This window comes from Mustelus asterias, chromosome 25 (assembly GCF_964213995.1).
Source record: "Mustelus asterias chromosome 25, sMusAst1.hap1.1, whole genome shotgun sequence".
Lineage (NCBI taxonomy): Eukaryota > Metazoa > Chordata > Chondrichthyes > Carcharhiniformes > Triakidae > Mustelus > Mustelus asterias.
In genome coordinates, this window is record NC_135825.1 from 46,276,344 (window position 1) to 46,296,602 (window position 20,259).

Sequence of the window (20,259 nt, forward strand, 5' to 3'; positions counted from 1 at the left end):
GCCCAACCATCTTCAGCTGCTTCATCAATGACCTTCCTTCCGTCATAAGGTCAGAAGTGGGGATGTTTGCAGATGGCTGCACAATGTTCAGCACCGTTCCCAACTCCTCAGATACTGAAGCAGTTCATGTCCAAATGCAACAAGACCTGGACAATATCCAAGCTTGGGCTTATAAGTGGCAAGTAACATTCATGCCACACAAGTGCCAGGCCATAACTATCTCCAGCAAGAAAGAATCTAACCATCGCCCCTGACATTCAATGGCAATACCATCACTGAATCCCCAACGATCAACATCCTGGGGTTACCATTGACTGGAAATTGAATTGGACTAGCCATATAAATACTGTGACTACAGAGCAGGTCAAAGGCTAGGAGACTTGCAGTGAGTGACACACCTTCTGTCTCCCCAAAACCTGTCCTTAATCTATATTGCCTGGGTGAGTACAACTCCAACAACACTCAAGAAGCTTGACACCATCCAGAACAACACAGCCAATTTGATTGGCACTCCTTTCACAAACACTCCCTCCACCACCAACACACAGGAGCAGCCATGTGTACCAGGGTCCCGGGTTCGATTCCCGGCTCGGGTCACTGTCTGTGTGGAGTTTGCACATTCTCCTCGTGTCTGCGTGGGTTTCCTCCGGGTGCTCCGGTTTCCTCCCACAGTTCAAAGATGTGCGGGTTAGGTTGATTGGCCAGGTTAAAAATTGCCCCTTAGAATCCTGAGATGTGTAGGTTAGAGGGATTAACGGGTAAATATGTGGGGGTAGGGCCTGGGTGGGATTGTGGTCGGTGCAGACTCGATGGGCCGAATGGCCTCCTTCTGCACTGTAGGGTTTCTATGATTTCTATGATGATCTACTAAATGCTCTGCAGAAACTCACCAAGGCTTCTTACACAGCACTTTCCAAACCCACAAACCTACCATCTAGAAGAACAAGGGTAGCAGATAAGTGAGAACACCATCATCTGGAGGTTTCCCTTCAATCCACTTACCATCCCGACTTGGAAATATTTCACCGTTCCTTCACTGTATTGGTGGCATGGTGGCATAATGGTTAGCACTGCTGCCTCACAGTGCCAGGGATCCGGGTTTGATTCCCGACTTGGGTCACTGTCTGTGCGGAGTCTGCACGTTCTCCCCTTGTCTGCGTGGGTTTTCTTCAAGTGCTCCGGTTTCCTCCCACAATCCAAAGGCGTGCTGGTTAAGTGCATTGGCCATGCTAAATTCGCCTTCAGTGTATCCAAACAGGCGCTCCGGAGTGTGGCAACTAGGGGATTTTCACAGTAACTTCATTGCAGTGTTAATGTAAGCCTACTTGTGATACCAATAAATAAACTTTAACTTTGTTGCTGAGTCAAAACCCAGGAACTCCCTCCCTAAAACACTGTGGGTACATCTACACCACATGGACTGCAGTGGCTCAAGAAAGCAGCTCACTACCGCCTTCTGAAGGGTAATTAGGGATGGGCAATGAATGTTGATCTGGCCAGCGACACCCACATCCCCCACTGAATAAAAAGAAGGCTGGTGTGTAGCTGGCAATGCCCAGGGGGCACCCCCTTACCCCTGACTCTCTGGAGGGCCTCCATGGCCCCCTCCCCTTCACTCCAGGGTGGTCGGGCTGCCAGCTCCCCGATAGTGAGGAGTCGTTGTAAACCCTACTGGAGTGAAACAATCCTGGTGGGGGGAGATGCTCGCGGGCCTGGAGACTTCAGTATTGATTGAATCTGCCTCCCATTGGCTTGGCTACTCCCCTTCAACTAAATCCTAGACTTCCTAACCTACAGACCGCAATCAATAAGAATAGGCAACAACTCCTCCAACAGCCTCTTCCCTGCTGCCATCAAACCTCCTCCAGCAGCCTCTTCCCTGCTGCCATCAAACCTCCTCCAGCAGCCTCTTCCCTGCTGCCATCAGACCTCCTCCAGCAGCCTCTTCCCTGCTGCCATCAGACCTCCTCCAGCAGCCTCTTCCCTGCTGCCATCAGACCTCCTCCAGCAGCCTCTTCCCTGCTGCCATCAGACCTCCTCCAGCAGCCTCTTCCCTGCTGCCATCAGACCTCCTCCAGCAGCCTCTTCCCTGCTGCCATCAGACCTCCTCCAGCAGCCTCTTCCCTGCTGCCATCAGACTTTTGAATGGACCTACCTTGCATTAAGTTGATCTTTCTCTACACCCTAGCTATGACTGTAACACTACATTCTGCTCCCTCTCCTTTCCTTCTCTATGAACGGTATGCTTTGTGTAGCATGCAAGAAACAACACTTTTCACTGTATACTAATATATGTGACAATAATAAATCAAATCAAATCAAATCACTCACAGGCAGTGCATTCCAAACCCTAATCACTTATTGTGTAAAAAACCTTTGCTCATTTTGCCCAGACATTTGGAGGAAATTTCACTTCTTCCTCGAATTGATGTCCAACTAGTTCCCAAAGAACACTCTCCTCCTTAGCCCGGTTGAACTTGTTTCATAGAATCTAGGAGCAGGAATAGGCCATTCGGCCCCTCTCTGCCATTCAATATGATCATGGCTGATCCTCGATCTCGATGCTATATTCTGCTTTCTCCCCATACCCTTTGATGCCATTAAAATCTAAAATGTTATTGATCTCTTTCTTGAAAATATTCTATGACTTGGTCTCCACAGCCTTCTGTGATAGAGAATTCCACAGGTTTATTACTCTTTGAGTGAAGAAATGTTTCCTCATCACAGTCCCCATATCCTTAAACTGTGTCCCCTGGTTCTAGATTCCCCAACCACGGTAAACACCCTCCCTCCATCTCATCTGTCCAGCCCTGTTAGAGTTTTATACGTTTCAATCAGATCTCCTCTCATTTTTCTAAATTCTAGTGAATATAGGCCCAGTCGAACCAGTCTCACCTCATAGGACAGTCCCACCATCCCCAATATCAGCCTACTGAACCTCCGCTGCACACCCTCTATGGCAAGTATTTCCTTTCTGAGGGAGTGAATATCCTTTCTGAGGGAAGAACACATTGAACAACTTCTCCTTTGACTTCATTCACTTTCTCCATGTTAAAGATATTATTCTGGAAACCTTTGCTTTTCATGGGATGTATAGAACACAATTTGCTGCAATCCCGATCCCCTCCTTCATCTCTTTTCCTAACACATTGATGACTGGATTCTACTTCCTATTTTCACCCTGAACTGGAAAGTTTCACCACTTTGCTTCTAATTTCTATCCTTCCTTTAGCTTCAAGTGGTCTATCTCCCACTCTTCCCTTCCATTCCTCAACATCTCTCTTTCTATTTCTGGGGATAAGCTATCGACCAATATCTACTATAAACCTCCTGACTCCCACAGCTACCCTACCCTTCATCCTGCCCTGCTTGCTGTAAGGATTTGAATCCATTATCTTGGTTTTTTTCCCTCTCTGTCACATCTATTTTGATCACATCACTTTCCATATTAGTGTTTTCGATATGTTCTCCTCTTTGCTGAAGTAAGGAATCTTCTCCAATGTTGACTGTGACCATTCCATTTCCTACACTTCTGCTCTCACCCTTTCTTTCCTTCCAGAACCGTGCTAGGGTTCCTCTGCCCTCACCCTTCATACTAATGTCCACATTAAATGGATCATCCTCTGACATTTCTGTAAATGTTCTATGGAGCTGTGAGTAGTAGGAGTCCTCCTCCAGGCTCCATATTAAATATCCAGCTCAGTGCACAGCACCGCATTGCCCAGTCCTGGTTACCTCCAGCTCCATCAGCCCCTAGACCCAATGAACAACTTCAGCAATCTTCAATGGTAGGATAGGTTGGCAGGATGGCACATGGACAGGGTGTTATATAATTTGGAACTGTGAGACAAGATTTAAAAGTGATTTGTGGCATTGACAATAAGTTATTTCATTGCTTCTTAGTTGTCGGCTTATGGATCACATCTGTGGTGATATAAACAGGGCCTAGTTTTAAGGCTGATAAAATTGGATATCCTAAATTAGAGAATTGGGCACATTGAAATCAAACACAGTCTAACCTCAGGCAGGCCAATTGTACAATACACAAACATGTCTGGGCCTGACCCATCAACCACCCATCAAAGGTCGTTACACTCTACTGATACTTAGCAGGAGATCATGGCACCTCATTGAAATGCATCAGCCTATTGTTAGAAGCGCAGATCGAGCCAGACTTTCTGTCACCAAGAGTTCCTGTAGATACCTTATCTGATAACAAGTTCAACAACATGGTGTCCTGTCAGGCAGACATCAAGAAACCCACTGGGTATTGGAACTTTGACCTCATTGGGCAGAAGCCAGAGAAGTTTCTGGAAAGGCAAGCAGGCTGGGGATAAAGGGACACACTTCGAGTCACACAGGAGCGAAGACTCGACAGGGGAGACGGCCGTGACCATTCGGAAGACTGACCAGAGAAGGAAGGAAGGAAGAAGCGGCCATCGTGACTCACCTTCGTGACGACGGACCAGAGGGACTCAGAGAATCGGACCTGCAGTTCAACCAAACCATCTTTACGGGTAGTATACTTGAATCTGCTGGGGTATCCTCTTGTTTTATGTGGATAATTTAAGGGTTAATAGTGTTATTATTAATAAACTTGTTGAACCTTTACTTGTGTTTGTCCTTTGTCCATCTTGCAAATAAGGACACCGGGATAAAACCCTGGAGTAAGTAAACTGGTTGAAAGTATCTGAGAATTAACAGGTACAACAGTGGCACCCCAGATGGGACTTCGATAAGAAGTGATACGTTGCTCCGAAGTCGAACCTTCAACCCGGTATTCTCCAACACTCCGTCTGAGCCTGAATTAAGAGGGCAGCTGCCCCTCGTGACGGCCAGTCTTAAGTGAGTGAAGGACTAATACAGATTCAACCAGTAAATTGGGCCATAAACCCGGTGTCTGTAACACAAGGTGGACAAACTGTGTAGTTAGAACTAGAACAGTCTAGGGAATTTGGGTAAAATCTACGGGAGGGAATTTAGTGAAAACCGGACCCCTACCCCAATCCCTTACCTATACTCAAGTGACGAATCCTAAAAGGAAATAATTATGGCCAGTCATGCTGAATGGGAGGACCTCTGGGATTAGGGTTCAAATGTCCAAATCCACCCATGGGTCCGCATTCTGTCACAACTGGCCGTAATAGGAATCCTACTTATGGCATTTAAGTGCGCCCAATGGAAGACCGCCCGCATACAACAATTGGAAGTGGAGGTAAACACACGAGAGGAAAGGAACCAAATCAATGTGATAAAGCCTACCAAAAGGCACAGCGTGCTGTCCGTGAGAGAGAGGCTGCGCTGCAACAGGTAGAGGAAGTTAAACGTAAATGCAGCGACCTACAGGCTCCAGTAAAAGTTTTACACCAAGCAGGAAAAGAAAATACAGCCCGTGCAACAGACCACTCCAAATGCCTGCGCGAGATTAAAGATTTAAAAGCACAACTAGCCATAAAAAGGGGTGTAATGTGTGCAAACACGACCAAAACAGGGGATAGTGACCCGGGGGTAGAGTGGGGGGATTTAGAAGACGATGCCTGCCATTATGCAACAGCTAGCGTCACTGCCGACTGGGGACCCCCACCTCCCTTCCCGGCAGTGGATCCAACGGCACCACCTAATCCGGCTCCCATCTGGGGAAACTCAGTCTCAGCTCCTAGTCCTTTTACCATCCCAATAAGCGCAGTCACTAATCCGGTTCCTGTACCGATGAATCCGGTCACCACCCAACGACAGGACGGACAGAACCACAATGTGACTTATGTAACTCCATACACCATGACACAGCTCACTGACATAGCTAAAGTGATTGGAGTATTTGAACCCTCCGGGGATCCACATGATCTCTTTGACCAGGTCACCCAATATCGTGTTTTAAACGGCCTAGACGAGGCAGAAGAGGTTAAACTTATTCTGTTATGTTTAAGTCCTGCCATCCGTTCCGCCCTACCCGAACCCCAGAACGTGGCCGGGGGAACCCTACCAGAAATGAAGGCGGCTGTTCTGGCCGCCATAGGCTACAATAGAGATGACCTGGTACAAGGCTTAAACAACTGCCAACAAAAGAGAGGGGAACACTCGACGGCCTATGCTGGCCGACTATGGAACCAATTTGTTGTGGTTTTCGGCCAATTAAATCGAGTCCAATTAAATGTACACCACCGGCCCACATGGATCCGGACCCTGATAGCACACGCCACCGAGGGGAGTCGGAAAGCCTGTGAGAATTTTGACCCTGATGATAATACACACACAGAAGCCTGGGCCATCCGCCAAATGACTCGTGTGTGGGAACGGGAAGTCAGACAAACAGACACCCCCAAGCCCACAAAACACGGAAAGATGAACCCAATTCACACAAACCCAGTCCCAGTTTGGCGTAACGAAGGGGAAGGTGGAAACAGGGGACAGGGAAACTCAGGGCACCCACCCCCAGATACCTGTGCCAATCATCGATACAGAAAACCGCAGCCCCGCCCAGAACCCCGATATATTCCCAACCCCAAGTACAGGGAACACGATAAAACCAAGCCCAATATGCACCCCCACAAGCAGTGTTATAACTGTGGGCAACCCAACCATTTTGCCTGGGACTGTAGGGCACCACCAAATTTCAGGGGACCAGCAAACCCCACACACCCATACACTATTGCTAGTCGCCGACACAGGGAACCACAAGGCCGCACAGGACATAGGCCCAACCCCCGACACCGAGAACGATATAGAGCTGAGCCCAGAGGCCCACGCCCACAAGCACAGTGTTATACCTGCGGGCAACCCAACTATTTCGCCTGGAACTGTAGGGCACCACCCAACTATCCCACACGACCATCTCAGCGGTTTCCCGACAATGGACTCCGACTCGTGCCCCTTGAAGGACCGGCCCGACAAGCAGCTATAACCCCCACATTCCTGGCAGACAACCTAACTTACAGCGGGAGCCCCATGAATGCCAGGTTCCGGCAATAAAAGACCCCAAGGGGCCATTTTTGCCAAAACAAAAGGGGGGAGGAGCCAGGGGAATCAGCCAAACCCAGGCTCAGGACAGTTAAAACATTTTTGTAGATGGGTCATCCACGGTGGAAGAGGGAAACAGGAGGACAGGATGTGGGATATACGTGGAAGACCAAGAAGGCCAGCCCCTCGGTATACAAGGTCATGGTAGACCACAAGAAAGCCGGGTGGTTTCATGTGAACCAAATGAAGGCATTCGGCTCCCAGCAAAATTTTCACCAATACCATGTTACCCTTGAAGGAGTCTTTGAGTCACAAGGAAGCCCCAACCCTCACCCCACAGCACCGGACCTAAACCACGGTCCACAACCTGTACCCCAGGTTATCAACCCCCACTCAGTATCCCCAGGAACAGCACACGCAACCTCGGTCCCTGCCCCAATTTACAGGGCTTCAGGAATAAAACCCCGGCCCAGGGGACCCCGACGAAAAGGATGCGGAAACCACAAACCTTACCCCCTATGGCGCCCCTAGTACCGGGACTCCCAGAACCGTTTGACCCGGCGCTCACTACCAGAGGTGGTAATGCAGTGGGTACCTGGCAGCCAAAGCCCGCCCACATAGGTTCCCTCCACTAAGAAAGAATCAGGACATCACAGTCCAGATTATAAATAGCTTTATCCATCCACTCCATGCATCACCCAATTGAAAAGGGTTTCTTATCTGCCCACGTTATCCTGCGTCATAATTTTCCGACACACCACAGTTTGGTTGTGGGATGAAGAATTTATTGTTATACTGTGCCATAGTCCTCCAACAACAAGGACACATGCCACATACCCAACATTTTATTTTCACGCTCTGCAAACTCCTTACCCCACTCAACCCCATCAACACTGATTGCCGACCAACCCTTCGTATGACACTATTGGGCCTTTATTATTCCTTTACTTATTTCTTTGTTTTTTTTAAAAAAAAGAGGAGTCATACGACATTCTAGTAAAGAAAAGGAAAAGAGAATCAGATATTAATAAGAATTAACCTTGATCTTCCCCAGAATGAACCACATACTTCCCTGTTATCTGGGACTCCTCATCTCAGACCGAACCACAGACACCACATCAACCAAAGACCAGAAGATCAGCCTCCGATACCCCGGATATATGTGGTTCACCCCACGCCCGATGGAAGAAGGATTTTCTGCAAAGTAGTTTGGTTCGGTTTCAGTGTCATTCAGAGTCAGTTGGATGACGTTGGTTGTTATTCCCACCTTGCGGACATTGCCAAAGAAGTCTGTAATGAGAACGCTGTTGGGGTTCCTCTGGAACAGATCAGTCCTGTGCCCAGGGTTGGACTCAGCAAGGGCCATCTGACACCGGGAGAGGCTCTACAATCAAGAACGTTGATACTCTCCCATCTGTATTTAATATGTATCGTCACTTGTCATTTTGTACTGTTATTGCTTTGTTTTGTATATACCCGATTGACGTATTGTTTCTTATTGTTTTTTTATATTATTTTACTTCATCTAAATTTGTTGGTACTATTGTGGGTTAGGGATGATACTGTCAACCCCAGATTCGGGGTACTTGCTTGTTGAGATAGTTTGGTGAGTATTGTGTGATCTGGTTCGCTGACGCTCATTGGATCAAGAGGAGGGAATGTGGTGATATAAACAGGGCCTAGTTTTAAGGCTGATAAAATTGGATATCCTAAATTAAAGAATTGGGCATATTGAAATCAAACACAATCTAACCTCAGGCAGGCCAATTGTACAAATACACAAACGTGTCTGGGCCTGACCCATCAACCACCCATCAAAGGTCGTTACACTCTACTTGAGACTTAGCAGGAGATCATGGCACCTCATTGAAATGCATCGACCTATTGTTAGAAGCGCAGATCGGGCCAGACTTTCTGTCACCAAGAGTTCCTGTAGATACCTTATCTGATAACAAGTTCAACAACATGGAGATGGACACCTGGGGGGCGGACCCTGGTGTCCTGTCAGGCAGACATCAAGAAACCCACTGGGTATTGGAGCCCCCTCCTGGGACCTCATTGGCTGGAAGCCAGAGAAGTTTCTGGAAAGGCAAGCAGGCTGGGGGATAAAGGGACACACTTCGAGTCACACAGGAGCGAAGACTCGACAGGGGAGACGGACGTGACCATTCGGAAGACTGACCAGAGAAGGAAGGAAGGAAGAAGCGGCCATCGAGACTCACCTTCGTGACGACGGACCAGAGGGACTCAGAGAATCGAACCTGCAGTTCAACCAAACCATCTTTACGGGTAGTATACTTGAATCTGCTGGGGTATCCTCTTGTTTTATGTGGGTAATTTAAGGGTTAATAGTGTTATTATTAATAAACTTGTTGAACCTTTACTTGTGTTTGTCCTTTGTCCATCTTGCAAATAAGGGCACCGGGGTAAAACCTTGGAGTAAGTAAACTGGTTGAAAGTATCTGAGAATTACAGGTACAACACATCTATGCGTTTTCAGAGTGTTTCCTCTAAACAGAACATGAGACATACCGACATTTACAATGGCACATGTTCCAGCTTAAGAATAGAAGCACAGTTTCTGCTGATTTATTAAAGTTCAGGTATTCTGTGTCTGCTTACACCGCCCCATTTTAGTGTTGACATGTGGGCATCACTGCACATGGGCAGATTGATGCACAGTGAATGGTGAGCTGCACTGGGTACATTGATCACAGCTCTGCCTGCTGCTTTGTGAATACAATGAGCAGAGACTCGGCATCTCCTCACATAAGGAAGTCCCACTCCAGAGTCTTGAGCACATATTCAAGGTTGCCAGTTCAGTGCAATGCTGAGGGAGAGCTGCACGGTTGCCAGTGCAGTCTTTCAGACAAGATGATAAGCCAAGGTCTCATCAGCCTTCTCAGGTGGAGGTAAAAGATCCTCTGGCATGATAATGAAGATGCGGAGATGCCGGCGTTGGACTGGGGTAAGCACAGTAAGAAGTCTCACAACACCAGGTAATACTTGATTTCTGTGTCTCTGTGCACTGTTGGAGAACAGATATCCACTCCATCTGACGAAGGGGCAGCGCTCCGAAAGCTTATGGTATTTGCTACCAAATAAACCTGTTGGACTTTAACCTGGTGTTGTGAGACTTCTTACTATGATAATGAAGAGCAGTCATGTTTTCCCGAGTGTTCTGGCCAATATTTATACTTCAACCCATAAATATCTGGGCTCAGATCTTCCGGTTTCCAGGTTGTCGGAGACAAGACACAAGATCCAAGGTGCACGTTAGAAACCTGCAAGAGTCCTAACCTGCTGACTTCCATGGGAATTGTCTGGGAAATTTGAACTTCCAAAGGGCAATTCCCCTGCTCCCCGGGACTCTCTGCAAATGTCTCTGACTCTGAGTTAGAGACTTTGGACAGTTTCCATTTACGTGGATAGTTACCTAGAAAATGTAAGACAGAAAAATCCTAGTCTACTCTTGGGTAACTCCCCAACCACTCAAACTGACCTCCCCCATAACCTCCTCTTGAACCCCTAACTACCCCTCTGAACTGCCCCAACTACCTCCCCTACTCTCGGGCCCAATCAGACTTGACTAGCCCCCACCACCCAACTACCCCTCCCGACACAATCCAGCTATCACTAATGCACCTACCACCCTGTCCATGCGCCACCCTATCTACCAACCATTTCACCCATCTGCCACCCTACCCCCACCACCCAATCCACCTATAACCCTAACTGCCTACAGCCCTATCCACCTACCATCCTACCTACCTGTCACCCCACCCACCTGCTACCCAATCCACCTACAACCCTCACTACCTACAGCCCTACCCACCTGCCATCCTACCACCTACCACCCGATCCATCTGCCACCCTAACCACCTATAACCCGATCTACCTACAGCCCTACCCACCTACCACACTACCTACCTGTCACCCCACCCACCTGCCACCTCACCAACCTACCACCCGATTCACTTACAACCCTAACCAACTACAGCTCTACCACCTGCCACCTCAGCAACCTACCAACTTACCCACCTGTCACCTGACCCTCTCTACCCACTTATCTCACCCATCTACCCACTCTACCACCCTACTCATTCATTCATTCATCCACTCATCATGCACCCATTCACTAACATTCAAACTGGATCTTTAAACTTATGGTATGGTACCTAGCACCAGAAAAAAGGGGTGTGTCTTATCGTCCCCCCAAAGGCTGCAGCGTTGTGATGGAGCTCTCTAATGGACACTGCACTCTGCATTTCTGCGAAGCCTGGGCTTGGAAAACCCAGCAAGAAATGCGGAGCAGCGCCTAGGCTTGGAGCAGCATTCCAATGATGATTGCAGCTTCGTGGAAGATTAGAACCTTGGTCATTATCTAGCATTGTTGTTTGTGGAACTTTGTTGCACAACAAATGGTTTCCACATTTCCTACATTACAACATTGAGTAAATTCAAAAATTCACTGCCTGTGAAGTGCTTTGGGAAGTCTTTGTGAACAGGACCGTATAAATATGTATTTCATTCTCCAGATAAATCAATGCATGTTTATGTTTTTGTCGCTGATAGACTGTTAAAATCTGATATAATTTCATGAACTTGACCTGGACACTGTGAAATTTCTGTCAGATATCAGTGGCAGAATTTAAACACACTGAGCTATCACGCACATTTTAGAACACTGCCTCTTCTGGTTTTTACTGCTGTTTTTATTGATTTTATTTATTCAGCTGCAGTAAGCGTTTTTGTGGCAACTTGAAATGTGTGTTGTTTGTATGGTAAGGATGTATGTTAAATATGCACAGATGTATGAATGCTGATATATATGACATATTCATTGTTTTTAAATTAATGATTGTATGTTGATGTTATACTGGAGGTGATGACAAAGACAAATTTCCACTTTTGCGTGAACAATATGTTGTATCTATTTCATCCTGTATCAATTGGGATTAGTATTACTGTATATTTTATATTGGGCACAATGTAGTTTGCACTGAAACAATAATTGCCAGTCTGTGCATTATACAATGCAGAGCCCACTCTACACACTGTGAGCTCTATATCCTTTGGTTATACATTACATATTCTGCATGGTCTATGTTTTATACTGCATGTTTAATGTTATATATTACACACTGCATGTTGGGCTGTCCATTTTTATGCTATTTGCATATAGGTTAGAGAGTAATTACAACCATAGAATGATACAACACAGAAAAAGACTATTCGGCAGATTATACTTGTGCCTGCTATCCAATTAATCCTACTCCCCTGCTCCTTTCCATTGCTCTGAATGATGTCTCTTCAAGTAACTATTCAATTCTCTGAAGAATGTTACAATTCACTCTGCTTCTAGCACTCTTCTATGAAGTGTAGTTCCAATTATATAGCTGGCCACATAAACGACATGTTTCTTCTGGTTCTTTTGCCAATTACCTTAAATCTGTGTCTTCTGGTTACCGACCATTGTGTCTAATTTATTCAGTCAAAGCCATTCATGATTTTGAACACTTCTATCAAATCTCATAATCTCTACTTTGAGGATAACAACCCAAATATCACCAATTTCTTCCTAATATAGAAGTCCCTCATCCCTGATATTAATCTAGTGAGGGCGGAATTCTCGTATCCCGCCTGCTGGTTTGATGTGGGGGGGTGCGAGTGAAGAATCTAACGGGAGACAAAAAGTTGAAAACCTGCCAGCATAAAACTACGTTGCAATTCTCCCAATGGCGGGCCATTCTTCCTGCTGGCTGGTGACGTGAATGCCATTTACATTTACTTACATATGAATGCTGATTAAAATGGATGCTCGCCAGAATCCCATCAGGCTTTTCAATCTTGCGTCACACCAGCATGGAATTATATTGGTTTAAAAGCTGATTGCTAGAGAGTGGAAGAGTGGTGTGCACAAGACGGTCCTCAGTTTGCAAGAGACTTTGAGCTGAGTGCAACAACTTTCTGCCATAGTGCTGTTGCTGCTCTTGATGCACTGTTCACCACACTGCTGGGGAAGATGGGTTCCTGCCCTCCATGTCCATGATGAGCTGGTATTCATGGACAGTATTGTGTTGCTGGGCCCATGGCCCTCCTGAGTCACTGAGTCAGATCAGTGCAATGCTTGGAGCTGGAGAGTACAGAGGTCTACTAGCCCCTGGTGCCAAACAGCAGTGTCTATCTGAACAGCACTGTGCTATGGGACTCATGCTGCCACCACAACAAAGGCCCAAAGTGCAGAAGGAGGCCATTCGGCCCATCAAGTCTCCACTAACAACAATCCCCCCCCCCCCAACTCCCCCCCCCCCTCCTCCCAGGGCCTATCCCCACAACCCCACACATTTACCCTGCTAATCCGTCTAGCCTACACATCCCAGGACACTAAGGGGCAATTTAACATGGCTAATCAACCTAACCCGCACATCTTCGGATTATGAGAGAAAATTGGAGCAACCGGAGGAAACCCACACAGACACGGGGAGAACGTGCAGACTCCACACAGACAGTGATCCACGCTGAGAAGCGAACCCAGGTCCCTGAAGCTGTGAGGCAGCAGTGCTAACCATGTGCCACTTGTCCACTACATTTAGTCACTTGTGTACATGTAACTCCAGGACCGGGCAAAGAGTGGTCAATGGGAAGGACAAGCAAGGCTGTAAAATCCTGGCCCAGGTCTCTCTGTTCCTACATCCCCTTCAAACTGTATCATTTAGTTATATTGCCTCTTCTCACTCTTCCTACCAAAATTTAGCACTTCATACTTTGCTGCATTAAAATTCAGCTTCCATGTTTCTTCCCATTTTAGCAGCCTGTCTATGTCCACTGCCCAGCAGTGCCAGGGGGACTGTCGGGTGGGAGGGTGGGGTGGGGGGGGGGGGGGGATTCCAGGGGGAGTTTTAGGGTGGGGGAGGGCCCCTAAGGGGTGGGGGAGCCTGAGTCTGTGGGGAGGGGGGAGGAGTTCTCGAGTCCATGATGGGGTATTTGTGATTCTGTTTTTATTTTTATTACTTTAAGATTGGGGTGGGCTCATTGTGGGACCTACTTCCAGGATTTTATGACATGTCAAAAAATATGGTGGGAAAAGCTGGCAGTGCAACTGACAAGGCTACACACCAGGCATAATAGCTTTTCTCACCTCATTTGACACATTGTCAAAAAAAGAGAAAATTCTGCCCTATACCTCAAACACAATTGTCACCTAAAAGAATGCAATTGCCTATCATCAACTCTTGGCTTTCCATGTTCTCTATGAAGTTCAATTTTTTAACATTTATTTATTAGTGTCACAAGTAGGCTTACATTAACACTGCAATGAAGTTACTGTGAAAATCCCCTAATCGCCACACTGGTGCCTATTTGGGTAGACTGAGGCACCTAACCAGCACTTCTTTCGGACCGTGGGAGCACCCGGAGAAAACCCATGCAGACACAGAGAATGTGCAAACTCCATACAGACGGACACCCAAGCCAGGAATCGAACCCGGGTCCCTGGCGCTGTGAGGCAGCAGTGCTAATCACTGTGCCACCGTGCTGCCCCCATTTGGTCAAAATCTTGAGCATGCTTCTCATAGTAAAAAGTCTCACAACACCAGGTTAAAGTTCAGCAGGTTTATTTGGTATCACAAGCTTTCGGAGCACTGCTCCTTCATCAGGTGAGTCTGTTGATATGCGCAATCTTCTTGGAGATCCTCTCCACTTTGAGCCAGTGGTTTGTGGTGTCGGTGGTAGCCATGATGTGGAGATGCCGGCGTTGGACTGAGGTGGGCACAGTAAGTAGTCTCACAACACCAGATTAAAGTCCAACAGGTTTATTTAAAGTCCAATGAGCTTTCAGAGCACTGCTCCTTCATCAAGTGAATGTGTCTCACCTGATGAAGGAGCAACGCTCTGAAAGCTCGTGATACCAAATAAATCTGTTGGACTTTAACCTGGTGTTGTGAGACTATTTATTGTGCCCACCTCAGTCCAACGGCGGCATCTCCACACCATGCTTCTCTTACTTGGGGAGATTCTTCTCTTACTTTTCTCACATTCCTAATTAGATGGAAGAAAACAAATCTCCCAACTCTAATCTCTCTCTTCCTTTCTATTGCAAACTTTATTGATGATGTTATTATTGATAATACTATGGTCTTGTTTCTCACCTGACATGAAGTATACAGAACTTTATTAATCTTACTCCTTGCTGCATTCTCATTGTTATACAACTGAGGCACATCCCAACATCTCCCAAGACCTGAAAATTCTGAACCATCGAATCTTTCCTCATCTATTTTTCTTCCTATATTCAATAAAGATTTTAAAAACCAACCACCGAGTTACCACTTTTCATTTACTAATTCTACTGGTTTCAAGCTTGGTGGGTTCCTGTACTCTGGGCTTTGGCCGTTAATCAAGGTTTCTCAATAACAAAACAAAGCTTCACTTGTTGTGTTAGATAGTTTTTTTTACTGTGCCTGTGACTTACTCGCACTGCAATGAACATAAATACCTCTTAGCTTTTGAGGGTACTTCATCAGTCATTGGGTTTACCAATGTTCTTTCACAAACCACAACTGACTTTCACAGACGTTGCACAGCGGCAACTGTGTATACTACTCATTTAATGGTATCAAATAATTATTTGAAGCTTATCATGGTTTTTTAAATTCACTGTAGGATATTTTAGGCGGCTTGATGGCCATTAGATATATATACAATACATTGTTCTTTCACCTCTTGTATACTTGGCCAGCACTGTGCAGTGGAAATATCCCATATTATCATGGAATAAGAAACTTTACAATTAAATGCTGGCACTTTGGGATTTGAACTTAACTTGTATCAATTTTGTGAAAATCTTTAAGCTAAAACTTCATTCATAACTCTTTATAGATTGAAATTAGAGAAATTAAATATAGATTAATTTACAACCACTTGACATGACTATTAGAAAGGTGAGCAGAAACTTTATGTATTCATATGTCTTCTCTATTCTAGGTTAATGTCTGCATCAAAATAGGGGACAGGGGATTGTTTGATGAACATTTGTCTTCCAATATCACCAGTGGCAAATTCAAGTCAAAAGACAAATTGACTGATCTTGAAAGATGAATGCTTTATTGTATCCAGGACTGCAACACTATTTCTTTGTTAATGGATAGTGACAACTGTAGATGTCCATGTTAATGCACTGTTAAAGAAAGAACCTGCTTCTAAATAACTCCTTTTGCTACCTTAGGCAATCCCAAAGCACTTTTTTAAGTTTAAGAGCTTTTTCTGAATCATAGTCATGTTGGGAATGTTGAATTATCCAACGAACATGTAACCAACTTATAAAACCTTATGAGGAGGCAAACTGAATATGCCAAATGGTCTTGTAACATGGGTATTAAACATCAGATTACTGTTATCTCATTGGTTGAATAATACATTTAATTTATTCCATTGTTGTTAATTGTTTGCTTACAGATCCCCTGAAATTAAAATTACCTTTTAGTTTCAGAAGTTCAGTGAGTCAAATAAGCTTAATATTTTTGTAATAGTATCCAGAATTTAAACAGTATTTTAAATAATTCACCAAAACTAAATTAAAATTTAAAGTAAAATTAAAAATATAGTTGTTTAATTCTGCTTACCAGTATTTGGTGGAGAACAGGACCTTTCTGCTGCTGAATCGTTACGTGAGGATTCAATGATCTCTGAGTGTCACTGAAGTCCAGCTGGAACGAGCAAGGCCTTTTTTGCCTATTTATCAGAGGCTTTTTGCAAACACTCTGGCTCCAGACATTCTGCAGAACAGCACTAGTGGCCTATCTCACTAACTAGCTTCCCACACAGCCCCCTCCTGGGTCAGAGAAAGGGCAGCCCCTAGTGAGAATAAATCAAACAGAACTGGCTCATCATTGCTGTCCATAGGCAGGTCACAGAAATCTCCAAATTATGTTTATCTCCTAATACCCTGTTTTCAAATCTTCATTCTTTTTACCAACTCATTTAGGTAAGGACAGGCAGGCAGTGCACTGAAGGAAACTATTTTTCTATTCATTATATAATGTCAGTGCCAAACATCAAAATCCCAGCCAAACATTTGAACAAATCCCAATTTGGTCAGTTTGAGTAAAAGATGTAATTCTCGGAATGTTTGAGGACATTAGGGGATGTCATAATCCAGAGTTCACGGTCAAAGCGCAGTGTTTCCACATCTCTGACCATGGTACTCAAATCTGCAGTGCTTAGCAGGGTGTCCAGCCCGCTTTGAAGCTTTGGTGACTGCTTGTCACAACACCTTTTGGTCAGAACTTTGAATTGAAAATATCGACATATCTGAGATAGGTCAATGCAAGAGTGCCATACATGAAAGTTTACGTACTTCATTGTTAGCCATTTGTTACCCAGGTGGAAAGAATTTCCAGAATAGTTGCTGTATTTATAAAAGGTGGATTCAATTCTTCTGCTTCTCCAGAATGTAATTAACCCAATAAGGCTCTCTTTCCAAAAATATTGGCAGATTAAGGCATCTTCTAAGCACCTATGTTCTATTGAAATGATGGATAGCTTCAATCAGGGCCCATATAAAAATCTGGCAGTGAAATTTAATAGTGGAAAATAAAGTCCATTACGCAGCAAGCATGGTTCCAGGGATGCGAATCTTCAGTTATGAGGATTGATTGGAGAGGTTGGGACTGTTCTCCTTGGAGAGAAGAAGGCTGAGAGGAGATTTGATAGAGATGTTCAAAATCATGAAGGGGCTGGACAAAGTGGATAGGGCAAAATTGTTCCTGCTTGTAAAAGGATTGAGAATCGGAGGGCACAGATTTAAAGTGATTTGCAACAGAAGCAAATATGATGTGAAGAAAAACTTTTCCACACCGCAAGTGATTTGGGTCTGGAATGCACTGCCTGGAATTGTGGTGGAGATAGGTTCAACTGAGGCATTCAAGAGGACATTAGATGATTATTGTGCAACAGTACGAGGAAATGGCAGGGGAAGGGCCAAGTCTTAATGCTCATTTGGAGACATGATGGGCCAAGTGGCCTCCTTTTGCACCATAACAATTCTGTGATTGTGATATTTTTTTAACTGTTACGTCATATTGACCCAATTAACATTTTGGTATTTAAGGGAGGCGATGGCGTATTGGTATTGTCACTGGGCTAGTAATCCAGAGACCTAGGGCAATGCTCTGGAGACTGGGGTTCAAATCCCATCATGGCAGATGTTGAAATTTTAATTCAATAAAAATCTGGAATTAAAGGTCCATTGTCGATTGTTATAAAAACGCATCTCGTTCACTAATGTCCTTTATGGAAGGAAATCTGCTGCCTTTACCTGGTCTGCCTAAAGATGACTCCAGATTTGCAGCAATGTAGTTGATTCTTGAATAATATACCCTATGAAATGGCCTAGCAAGCCATTCAGTTTGAGGGAAATCGGGGATGGGCAATAAATAAAGGCCCAGCAGCAAAGCCCACATCCCATGAGCAAAAATTTAAAAAGTCAGAGGGTAAGAGATATCATAGAATCCGTACAGTGCTACCCAGGCTCTATCCCTGTAACCCCGCTAATCTACATATCTTGGGACACTAAGGGACAATTTAGCATGGCCAATCCACCTAACCTGCACATCTTTAGACTGTGGGAGGAAACCAGAACACCTGGAGGAAACCCACACAGACACAGGGAGAACGTGCAAACTCCACGCAGACAGTCACCCAAGCTGAGAATCGAACCCAGATCCCTGGCGCTGTGAGGCAGCAATGCTAACCACTGTGCCACCATGCCACACCATTCATATGGTAAATCTGAATCCATCATCTTATGTCCTTGATAATTCCTTGTTTGTTTCTTCCAAACTACCATTCCATGATCCGAGCGGATACAGAAACAGACAATGGAATACATTCTGATGATGAGCTATTGATATCAAGCACATGGTGGGATGCAATGCCCAAGGGCAGCAATACTCTCCCTCAGCAGGATCAGTGTGTGAGAGGCAGTGCTTTGGGTGTGGGAGAGCTGAGGGAGAGAAACCATGTGGCTCTCTGCAGGATGAGGCCCAGGAGAGATCAGCTCCTAACCTCCCCTGCATGCTTGCCATTAATCTTCCCCCTGGCCTACAGCCAGGACAGGGGCTTGCTAACCTGATGGAACAATCCCCAGAATTAGATTAGATTCATGGTGGAATCAGGGAGTTGTGGGTGGAAGGGGGCGTTGTTGTTGGAGGGTGGGGGACAGGGGAAGCCTGCTGGAGCAACAAATGCTCCAGGGTTCCATACTGAGCATGAGAGAAGCACCTCTGTTCATCTGCTCCACAAAAGAAAAATAATCTCTGGATTTGTTCTGGATCCAGACCCTCTTCCTGACAGATTTTGCTTGACAAAATAGATACAAGGGTTGCATTTTACATGTCCCTGCTGGGCATGTTTTCGGCAGAGGTCACATAACGTAGGGTTGGCACCCACCCCACTACCTTTGCACCCTCCCTCAACCTCACCCCATGGGGGGTGGGCAGGTGCCAAAATCAGAGGCCTGCTTGGCATATTTATAGATAATCAAGGATCAATTAGACTTGTTACCAAGCCAATCGACCCTGATAATGCACTGCCCGTGCCCTGAAACATTTGATATGCACAGTTGGGCAGGAGTGGGCACCCTGAATTTTAAATAAAGTCTTCAAATGGCAGGAAGGAAGCTGGAGTTTTCTCCCTGAGGGCTGCCATTTGCCCTTTCTTCCTACCTGCCGACACCTTAAATCTACCTGCCCCCCCACCCCACCCCCCAACCAACTCCCGAAGGAATCACATCAAAACAAGGACAAGAAGGCCCCAGATTTTCCATTTCTAAGCTTACCAGGAAACAAAGGAGAACTAACCAAACAACTTCTAGTGAATGTTGATGGTTTTGACAATGGGAGGTGGAAACTTACTTCATAACATGAAAAGACTATTGAATGTTTTCCTTTGCAAATCAATGGCCAGTCATCAGATGACCAAAAACTCTGATTTTTAAATGTCTTTTATTACAAAACTGCTGTCTTTGGGGCAGTCTGGTGAAGAAACATCTGAAACGCAACAAAAAAGCTGCTTGCCTTTCCTTCTCTACTACATTGCAGCCTGCCTGCCAATAACAAACGGTGAACAACAGATGGAGAAATTCTAAAGAAGAATTCCAAAGCTGCATCTCCAGGATAAAAACAAGGACTACAACTTTAAGATCTGCCCCAGCCATGGACAAAAATGATTCATAATGAGTCTTTATACCTTTGTTTTATTATTGTTAAATCTTAATTTGACCAAATGTCAACCTGCTCTACC

At 45.4% G+C, this 20,259-nt stretch overlaps 1 protein-coding gene across 4 annotated transcripts in view; it reads right to left on the reverse strand.

Moving 5' to 3' along the window:
- Positions 1-17,007, reverse strand: part of LOC144479150 (bile acid receptor-like) — a 199,419-nt gene extending 182,412 nt beyond the window's left edge. Inside the window, exon 1 of one of the 4 annotated variants that reach the window (XM_078197701.1) lies at positions 16,581-17,005. The gene's annotated coding sequence lies outside the window, so the exon portion shown is untranslated. Of the gene's footprint in view, positions 1-16,580 lie in introns of all 4 variants that reach the window. The other 3 variants (XM_078197700.1, XM_078197702.1, XM_078197703.1) reach the window with 3 other exon arrangements.
- Between the last annotated feature and the right edge of the window lie 3,252 nt (positions 17,008-20,259).